At 34.8% G+C, this 11,453-nt stretch overlaps 1 long non-coding RNA gene across 1 annotated transcript; it reads left to right on the top strand.

Moving 5' to 3' along the window:
- The first annotated feature begins 1,901 nt into the window (after positions 1–1,901).
- LOC127844439 (uncharacterized) lies at positions 1,902–2,797 on the top strand. The gene is made up of 3 exons (XR_008032736.1): positions 1,902–2,121; positions 2,339–2,411; positions 2,659–2,797. It is a non-coding gene; the product is annotated as an uncharacterized LOC127844439 (long non-coding RNA).
- Positions 2,798–11,453: the final 8,656 nt, after the last annotated feature.

Here is an 11,453-nt window from a genome sequence, read left to right as displayed (position 1 = left end):
CAACTGTTTTGCAGTTACGTATTAGTAAATATATCAGATCGATTTTAATGAAGTTTAAAAAGAGATTTACAATCTTTTAACAAACCTTGATGTGATCGTTCAGATTATTGGGATCGCGGTTCGTAAGATCAACTTTGTCGGCCATCGTAGTAAGTAAGAACGGTTAATGGTAACTCTTTTATTCGACGAGACTTCAGGTCACAATAACTTGAAGATGGGAAACAGGGATTTATACCTATTGCAAGCTGATACTTTACAAGAGTGCGAATAAATGTTCACAGTGTGTGATAAACTTCAGCATGAATATGGGAGTCAGGCATAAAGGATTAATCACTAGATTAAACAGAGATAATCAGCGTTTTAAATGGTGATAGCAGATTTCGATCAATCTGTCCCGAAGAATTTTATTCACTGATTGTAATCTTGTTGTTTGACAAAGATGTGAAGTAAGACAATATATCTTAATGTATTTAATACACAAGCTGACTAAGCTTAATTAATAGATTCATTTATTTGAATTTATTAAAAATATCAAAATCACCATATAATGAATACAAATTGTCTTCATAAACTACACTAGTTTATGTTATAGTTTAATGAATGCGTGTTTTTTTATGATGAACATCTTAGTTTATGATTCAACTGAAATAGTTGATGTTCTTAATGCAGCGCTATTGCAACTTATGTGGTCCCTCGGTAAAATCCCGTTAAAGTGATATTATGGGCATGTGTCACTGTTGAATTGAGCTGAAAAGATTTAACAGGTCAAAAGAGTTAGTTAACATGTGGTAACTGACCAATTATCTGCAACTCATCTTGCTACCAGTTGTTTATAAATATATATATATATATTATATTCGATATTGTACATGACTGTACAGTCCTCTTATTCGAGCGGAACTGTCTTTTTATTAGGATTGGAGTTAGTGTTCGTGTGTCGTATGAACAAATCTGCACTAAAACTAAATTTAGATTCTTATCGTACATCGAATCATTTCTGTCGTCAGTTGTCAAAACGAAAGTATGGTTGATATTCAAATGCATTATTTTTCTCTTTCCGGGATATTGTTTTAGTATGTTGATGCTGCAATAACAAATATAAGTGTACATGAAGTGAAAATTCCAAAAATAAACAACGGTTGCGATAGACACCTTTAAAGAGCATATACTGTTAGATGCGCATAAAATCACTTTAAAAGCTGAGTGATATTGCCTAGGCATGCGACAAACCCGACATTGATAGATACAATACTTTTAAAAAAGAACTCCATACTTTTTTAAAGGAATATTTACAAAAGACAAATGACCCACTTGAGTCGCATTCTGGAAAAACTTAGCTTATTGCATGTTCGTTAAGTTTCATTCCAGATTAGCCTGTGCTGTCAGCACATAACAGTTGTATTTAATTAAAGTGATATTATGCGAATCTAACATTATATGCTATGTTTATAGGTGTCTATCGCAACCGCTGTTTATTTTTGGTGTGTTAACTTCATATACACTTATATTTGTTAATGCAGCAGGTTTTATATAAATATTCAACGAATGAATCATTTAATAAATGATTGAGTCAATAAATCAATAATTCAATGAACGAACCACGAAAGAATGAATATTGTATTAATCAATAATTCTATAACTCATGCAAGCGAGTGAATAGCCAATGAATTAAAAAAAATGAACGGTGAAAACTTAGCATGTCTGACTGTGTGTGATACCTATAATTATACTGCAATAACGCATAACTACAAAACTTTACAGCAAAAGTTATGTGGCATCCATGTCCTTAGGAGCACGTCAAAAGCTGCGTCTTAGAGCATAAGGTCATGGGATTGCCGACATATGTTAAGTTTCCAAAAGTCTGCATAGGTGGATTTTAGCACACTTCGTCATTCCTTTTGCTCACGAACACTTGATAACAACCGAACTAACATTACCAGTACTCTGCATTTTGTGTTAATTTCCAAAATGCTTTCAACGATTGTTGTTTTGATCATTTTGTTAGGCTGTGGCAATATTAATTCGATAAAGACAAACGGAATGCGGATAACAAATACCGCCGTATCGGAGACAATACGCGTTCTTACCGGAAAAATAATGGACCAACAGGAAAAACTTGAGGTCTGTTTTTATGTTGTTTTTGTAAGTTATTTATTCTGCTTATGGCATAAATCAGTCATTTATATCAGTGATTTCAATAAATTATTTTTAGTTATTGGGTGATTTTTTATATATAAAAAGCATTAATAAAAGATAGTTTATTCGATCATCAGCTGTCTGCTCTGTTCATTATGGCGTTGATGTAATGAATTTGTGACCATAATTATTATTTTTCCAGATAATGGAGCAGCGCTTACAAGCACTGGAGAGATCGGCTCATAGTGAATCCAATCATATTAAAACCCGACAAGGTATTTTATGTTTGATATATGCAATATTGTACTATTAATAAGTGTAACTATCATTAAAATACAATCGGACAGAAGGGCAACACCTTTTCACAGAGTATGCATTTATATACGTGTAATATGCTAATTTCACAGTTATCTTATAAATTTATGAAAAGCATGTACACTATGATTAGTTCCTTTATATCATAATCATAACTAGTAATTGTTATCATGGTAAATCAATAACGTTGTTGGCATTCTTTTTTAGCGGAGTTGTCTATTGTAGCGTTCACAGCGTGCGTTTCGGCACAGCACGTAATCAATATCGGACATGGTCAAACGATTGTGTTCGACCAGGTAAAAACAAATACCGGAAATGCGTACAAACGGACGACGGAAATTTTCACGGTCGTGTCTATATTGGATCCTAAATAAATTGCTACAATGGATACCAAATCTATATATTTGCAGCATCGTTTACGACAATGTTTTTTTTGTTAAATAAATTATTTGAAAAGAAAATCGCTGTTGATAAAGACCAAATTTGGATTAAAGGGTGTCAAAGTATCAACAAAACTGTTGATATGCACAATGGCTACAAGTAAAATCTGTCTTTTCAACCGAAGTACCGCTCATCAAAACAAAATTATATCCATTATAGACGATTTCAAGAATATAGCCAGCTGTATTGATACTTACCAAATTTGGATCCATTCTAGACAAAAAAATTCAAGAGTCTAGCCAGCTCTTTTGATAGAGTCTAGCCATCTCTATTGATACCGAAATTGGATCCGTTCTAGACGATTTCAAGAGTCTAGTCAGCTCTCTTGATGCTTACCAAAATTGGATCAATTCTAGATGATTTCAATAGTAAACCAGCTATAGTGATACTTACCGAAAGTGTATCCATTCTAGACGATTTCAAGAGTTAGCCAGCTCTATTGATACTTGCCAAAAAGGAACCCATACGGCAATTTCAAAAGTCTAGTTCTATTGATACTTACCGAAATTGGATCCATTCTAGACGATTTTAAGAGTCTAGCCAGCTCTATTGATACTTACTAAAATTGGGATCCATTCTAGACGTTTTCAAGAGTTAGCCAGCTCCATTGATACTTACAAAAATGGGATCCATTCTAGACGATTTCAAGAGTATGGCCAGCTCTATTGATACTTACCGAATTTGGGATCCATTCTAGATGATTTCAAGAGTCGAGCCAGCTCTATTTATACTTACCGAAATTGGATCCATTCTAGACGATTTCAAGAGTCTAGCCAGCTCTATTGATACTTACTAAAATTGGGATCCATTCTAGACGCTTTCAAGAGTTAGCCAGCTCCATTGATACTTAACAAAGTGGGATCCATTCTAGACGATTTCAAGAGTATAGCCAGCTCTATTGATACTTACCGAATTTGGGATCCATTCTAGATGATTTCAAGAGTCGAGCCAGCTCTATTTATACTTACCAAAATTGGATCCATTCTAGACGATTTCAAGAGTATAGCCAGCTTTATTGATACTTACCCAAATGGGATCCATTCTAGACAATTTCAAAAGTCTAGCCAGCTCTATTGATACTTACCAAAATTGGATCCATTCTAGACAATTTCAAGAGTATAGCCAGCTCTATTGATACTTACCAAAATTTGATCCATTCTAGACAATTTCAAGAGTATAGCCAGCTCTATTGATACTTACCGAATTTGGGATCCATTCTAGATGATTTCAAGAGTCGAGCCAGCTCTATTTATACTTACCAAAATTGGATCCATTCTAGACGATTTCAAGAGTATAGCCAGCTTTATTGATACTTACCCAAATGGGATCCATTCTAGACAATTTCAAAAGTCTAGCCAGCTCTATTGATACTTACCAAAATTGAATCCATTCTAGACAATTTCAAGAGTATAGCCAGCTCTATTGATACTTACCAAAATTTGATCCATTCTAGACGATTTCAAGAGTCTAGCCAGCTCTATTGATACTTTCTAAAATTGAATCCATTCTAGACGTTTTCAGAGTTAGCCAGCTCCATTGATACTTACCAAAATGGGATCCATTATAGACGATTTCAAGAGTATAGCCAGCTCTATTACCGAATTTGGATCCATTCTAGACGATTGCAAGAGTCTAGCTAGCTCTCTTGATGCTTACCAAAATTTGATCCCGTCTAAACGATTTCAATATGTAACCAGCTCTATTGATACTTACCGAATTTGGATCCATTCTATACGATTTCAAGAGTCTAGCCAGCTCTGTCGATGCTTACCAAAATTTGATTCAGTCTAGACGTTTTCAATAGTTAACCTGCTCTATTGATAATAACCGAAATTGTACATTCAAGACGATTTCAAGAGTTAGCCAGCTCTATTTATACTTACCAAAATTAGATCCATTCTAGACGATTTCAAGAGTCTAGCCAGCTCTATTTATACTTACCAAACCTGGATCCATTCTAGACGATTTCAAGAGTATAGCCAGCTATATTGATACCAAAATGGGATCCATTCTAGACAATTTCAAGAGTCTAGCCAGCTCTATTGATACTTACAAAAATTGGATCCATTCTAGACAATTTCAAGAGTCTAGCCAGCTGTTTTGATACTTACCAAAATGGAATCCATTCTAGACAATTTCAAGAGTCTAGCCAGCTCTATTGATACTTACCAAAATTGGATCCATTCTAGACAATTTCAAGAGTCTAGCCAGCTCTATTGCTTTTTACGAAAATTTGATCCATTCTAGACGATTACAAGAGTCTAGCTAGCTCTATTGATACTTACTAAAATTGAATCCATTCTAGACGTTTTCAAGAGTTAGCCAGCTCCATTGATACTTACCAAAATGGGATCCATTCTAGACGATTTCAAACGTATAGCCAGCTCTATTGATACTTACCGAATTTGGATCCATTCTAGACGATTTCAGCAATACACTGCGCTGATAAGCCCATCACAGGGCTTATCATATATATATATGTGTGTATTTACTCTGCAGCTTTATAGTATTTATAGGATGTAACATCTTTCAACAAAAATATGTGTTTTTGAATAGCTATTTTCCTTTTTTGTTTAATTTGGCTGAAATGTGATGATAATGTTTAAAGTAAATAAACTACCTAATTGCTTAACATAATCATAATTAATTTGAATACAATTAAGCATGAACTGGGTTTAGCTTTTGAGCCGTTTTGGCGGAAACGCCCTACTGATTGCTAGGATGACATTCAAATCCTGATTTTACGAAATGATGTTCGATCCATTATTTCCATTTTTGATTAATACGGTCAACAGTAATAGCGTTTCAACCACTATTTGTTCCATGGTCGTGACTGCGATTAATTAAACTAATACTGTTGATAATGGGCGATTTCCGAGCCACTTTATCCAAACTGAAACTTCTTACCAGCCGGTATGAAATTTCAAAATAAATATTATCCAATATCAATGGGCAAGCAATCATACTGGAGCAACATGAGTCTCTATGTATTGTCGACTGTGTTATCTGTAGCATGTGTCTATTGTTAGATTTTGTTGGGTATCCGTTTTATATTATTTAAATGTATTCAAATGCCATTTCTTTTACTGGTTGTGGGCATTTATTCAAGTTGCGTTTGATGAATCCCAGAGTTTGTGAAGCTTTCTTGGTTGCGTTATCGATACGAGTGTTTAATTTCAGATTTTCACAAAGATCGACTCCTAAGTAAGGGTGATGTTAAAGATTTTCGAGGGTTTCGTTATTCATAGTATAGTTGTAGTCTTTTCTTAGTGGAGTTGGAAATATTCATGATGGCGCATTTTTTAACATTAAACTCCATCTGCCAAGATTTGCTCCAATATAGCTTTATATTTTCCATATTGACAATGCGTTTCATGTAAACCTGATGAATATTATTTTGTGTATGTTCCTCTTGTGTATAATTTTTTACCCTGTTAATCACTAGTATTAAATATTAATACTATCTGATACAGAGAGGTTTGTAAATAACTTTCAAATAATCAGAACCGTATATAGTGATATTTATCTTAATTATTAAATAAAGGCTGTTTTTTTCGTTATTTTATTATTTAAATATATAAATTTGTATTGCAATTATGGTGTGTAGTTAATTTTAAACTTCTAAGTTGAATAACTGTGCTAAATTTTCCTGTACATGATTCTAAGATCTGTTTACATCTTAGTAATAGGTCAACCCTCAGCAGATTGAACAGCTGTTTTCAGGCATATATACAGCTGTAGGTCATGATCTTACTAATTTTTCCACTCACTTTAACACTCCAGTCCTTGTAAACATTATCTACTATGGTGGAAAGTGTACGCAGTAATTTTAAATTGCTGGTATAGGTAAAAGTGAAGTATTCTAGTAAGAATATGTTAATTTATTTAAATTGTTGTGTTTAGGGTATACAAAAGAAATTAAAGGGATCTTTTCACGCTTTGGTAAATTGACAAAATTGAAAAAAGTTGTTTCAGATTCGCAAATTTTCGTTTTAGTTATGATATTTGTGAGGAAACAGTAATACTGAACATTTACCATGGTCTAATATAGCCATTATATGCATCTTTTGACGATTTTAAAACTAAAAATTATAAAGCGTTGCAACGCGAAACGATTGAATAATTTGGAGAGTTCTGTTTTTGTCGTTAAATTTTGTGAAACTACGAAGATTGCTTATATAAGGTATAAAATACGTCAAATAAGTGTACTCGGCGGAATAGCTCAGTAGGCTAAAGCGTTTTTACTTCAGGACTCTGGCAGGACTCCAGGGGTCACTGGTTCGAAACCTTGTCCGGGCAATGTTCTTTTCCTTTTTTTAATTTTATTCTTGATTTTTTACTGGAGCTTTTACAATCCAATGTTTACATTTATCGATATAAAGCATTTAATGAATAAGTTAAAAACAATGCCAAAATCTGTGAAAAGGCACCTTTAAATCTCAGGAGCAGTTTTTCTCTACAGAGGGAGTATGTAACAGGGTATTCACAAAGACTCATCCTTAATCAAATCACATCAAAACGAATTTATTGTCAGTATGAAATAACATGTATATAACAAACACTATGTAAAGCTGTTTACCAAACTAACAAGCAGTAGCAAATTGCAACACATCAATAATACATGGCATACATAAGAAATATTTATTCTAATAAAGCACAATAAAAACACAATTAAAGCAGTATTCCTATATGACATTATTCAAATGTAAGCAGAAATATAATATCAGTACTATACATTCAAAATTAAGAGCTGTTTAAAAGATTGTTGATGTTGACACAAGGAAGGGGCCTAAGGTACCATAAAAAGAAATGGTGTAAAAATGCTTACAGAGAAAATAGAACACAATAGTGCCACAAAATAAAAAGGGCTTAAAGGAAATTATCACCTCAAACCAGATTTGAAGGAAAATGATCAGCAAATTTCATACAATATAAGCAACACAATACAACACTGATGAATAAAAAATAAAATATAATTATAAAAGCAAAATAATACAATACTAATGCTGAAATGATTATCCTGCATGTGTAACTAGCACTATTTCAGAGCTTCAAAGGCAAATGATGAGCAAAGAAGCATTGATTAATGCTACATACATACAGTACTACAAGTTCTTCAACAAGATATCAAATGAAATGAACGAAATAAGACAACAACAGCGAACTGTTGTGTGTGTGTGTTTGTTTTTTATCGAGTGCACCGGGATTGTCTCCCATATGGCCATCGCCCCCAGAAAGACGAGTTAGTTGGTTACGGGGGATAGTGCAAGATACAGGAGACACCCCGTTTCAGAGGTGACCCTGGGTCTTTTAGTGCCCGGTGTATAGCACCTAGTACACTGCACCTCGGTTTAACGTCTCATGCGAAAGACGAGTTAGTAGGTTAGGTGCAGCGGGGGATCGAACCAGCGATCTCTGGATTGTGAAGCCAGTGTGCTACCACTAGACCACGGATCCGCTACCGAACTGTTGTAGTGTCACTAGTATTATATATACATACTGTTAAGCTCAAAGAAAGCAAAAGCAAAAAAAGCATCAGAATGCAAACCCAATTAAGCAAATGAAACAAGAGCACCGCCTTTCGGGTGCAGACCGCTCATCTATTTTCTTTTTAAAGTTGAAGGGACTCTCATTTTCAATCACAAAGGAGGGAGGGGTGGAGTGAAGAGGGGTGCATTGTGTGGGGGTGTGGACATTTATTACATTATCTTCCAAAAATGCGAAAAAAAAAGGAAAAACAAAAATTTGGGGGGTGGGGGGGTGGGGGGGATTCTTGGGCAGGCCTCGACACTAACGGTGATCCGGGGACCCGAGGCCCCCAGATTTTGGCGAGGACCACCAGTTCCTTCAAGCTGGGTGGTCCTCCGGGAACCCTAAATTTATAAAACCACTTTGTCTTGATTGACCATTTGAATTTTTAAAAGTGCCTCCAATTTTTTAAGAGCGGCGTATAAAAAAAACATCGGTAAAATCTTATCCGAAAATGTACTGCGAATCGAAAGCACGCGACTGAGCATTAGCGGCCAGCGTCTGTAAGTTGTAAATATTGATTTTCGACGATGTAAGCGACCTACAGTGCAGAGAGTATATTGAAATCACTGAAGCGTGTAAGTGTTACAAACGGTGTTTTTACTGCTATTGTCAAGTTTTATGGGGGTTATTATCGGATTATTAATGGCTCCTTTATGATATTGAGCCCCCCCAAAAGTAACATTGGGACAAACTGTCACGACGATCAGTAATTATAATATTAGGGCCTCTATTTCTTTAATCAAAACCATAGGCGATCGGGCTGGCAAAAGCATTTAATTTCTCCACAAAAACACATGCCGGTATACACTTTTTTCTACAGGTATTTGTGAGCATTTCTGTTTAATAGTTCCATTATTATAATGACCTTGGAAGGATATAATTTTATTAAGATACCAACAATTTCTGAAATAAAAAGTATATCGTTCACTTGGTGTACTATATTTCGGATATGTTAAAATTCGGACATTTAAAGATAGTGACATGTATGTGTTTGTTTGTTGTTGATAGTTTGTAAAAAAAAATATGCTTTATGTTATTTCAGGCAACAAGAATAGATGGTGGTAATTATCTGGGCCTTACAATCAGGAAATAGGCGTGAACAACTATAATTTAATTGATCCTGGAAATCATCCACCACTAACAGAAAACGTTTTAATAACAGAAGCTGATGTATGACATGTCCAAATGACCATATATAACTGTTTAACAAATTAAGTGAGATGATTTATTTTCTGATGTTTTATATTTCTTTTTCCCTTTCAAATGATGTAAATTGGTGTGATTCTATGTTTAAATAATTAATTTTGAAACATTTAGGCAGCATACTGTTTAATACATTGAAGTTAACATTGTTATATTATTTTGGTTATCTGTGTTGTTAATCAAGTTGAAAAAAATGGTATTTATATACAAATAAAGCTTATTAAGACTTATGAAGGTATGACTTATGAAGGTACTTATTGTTTTTTATGTAATAATATACTTTTTAAAGTGATAATATAGGCAATCACATTAATGTAGTAAGGTTTCTTTAAATGATTGTTCTTATTAATAAGGTTGGAATAATCGACAGTTTTCACGGCGCGAAAAAGTTGCAACAAGTTTTGTTGAGCCAGTGAAACCCCTGAATGCACGTAATTACCTTTTATTTCTTAAAAGTTTATAATAAGAACTTCCGAGACGCTAAGTTCTGGCGGCGAAGGGCAATGCTGAAGATGATAATGCTGAAGATGATTATGACACGGATGACGATGCTGATGATATTGATGAAATACATGAAATCAAAAGTTTACAAGACAAAGTTATGAGCTTTTAATGGGTCTGCTTTAAATGGCAACAGAATTGAATATAGGAAATAAAAATGTGTACTAGTATGCTTCTTGTACTTATTTGCCCTTACGCCGAGAGAAGCTGTGTGTTGAAACAAGAGGACTCCCTAGGTTTTGGTGAGGGCCATCAAAAGTTGAAAGTAGGGTTCCCTCCGGGTACCCTGTCAAAAAAGTTAGTGTCAAGGCCTGTTGGGTGCGATGGTTGGACGGTATTTCAAACATAAAATAATAAAAATAAATATTTGTGTTTTTTAACCGTTTAAAAAAAAATGGGGGGGTGAGGTTGGGGGGGGGGTATAGTGTGAGGGTGTGGTGGTAATTTGTGAGATGATCTTAAAAAAGAAAAAAAAAAAAATTAGGGGGGGGGGGGATTCGGGTGGGGGTGGGGGGAGGGGGGCTGTGGGGGATTCTTTGGTGCGATGGTTGGACGGTATTTCAAACATAAAATAATAAAAATAAATATTTGTGTTTTTTCATCGTTTAAAAAAAAATGGGGGGGGTGAGGTGGGGGGGTATAGTGTGAGGGTGTGGTGGTAATTTGTGAGATGATCTTAAAAAAAAAAAAAAAAAAAAAAAAAAATAGGGGGGGGATTCTGAGGGGGGGTGGGGGGAGGGGGGCTGGGGGGGATTCTTGGGTGCGATGGTTGGACGGTATTTCAAACATAAAATAATCAAAATAAATAGTTTTGTTTTTTAACCGTTTAAAAAAAAAAATTGGGAAGGGGGTGGGGTGGTTGGGGGGTATAGTGTGAGGGTGTGGTGGTCATTTGGGAGATGATCTTAAAAAAAAAAAAATAGGGGAGGATTCGGGGGGGGGAAGGGGGGGGGGCACGGGCGATGGTTTGGGTGGAGTCTATTGTGGTATGTCAGGTAAGAGTAGTTTTGTCAAAGTATCAATCAAATCTAATCATAAATAAAGAAGTTATGGAAATTTTAGCAAAATTTAATAATTTGACCTTGAGAGTCAAGGTTATTCAAAGGTCAAGGTAAAATTCAACTTGCCAGGTACAGTAACCTCATGATAGCATGAAAGTATTTGAAGTTTGAAAGCAATAGCCTTGATACTTAAGAAGTAAAGTGGATCGAAACACAAAATTTAACCATATATTCAAAGTTACTAAGTCAAAAAAGGGCCATAATTCCGTAAAAATGACATCCAGAGTTATGCAACTTGTCCTTTTACTGTACCCTTATGATAGT

This window comes from Dreissena polymorpha, chromosome 9 (genome assembly GCF_020536995.1).
Source record: "Dreissena polymorpha isolate Duluth1 chromosome 9, UMN_Dpol_1.0, whole genome shotgun sequence".
In the NCBI taxonomy this organism is placed as follows: domain Eukaryota; kingdom Metazoa; phylum Mollusca; class Bivalvia; order Myida; family Dreissenidae; genus Dreissena; species Dreissena polymorpha.
This window is presented reverse-complemented; position numbering and strand designations above follow the sequence as displayed.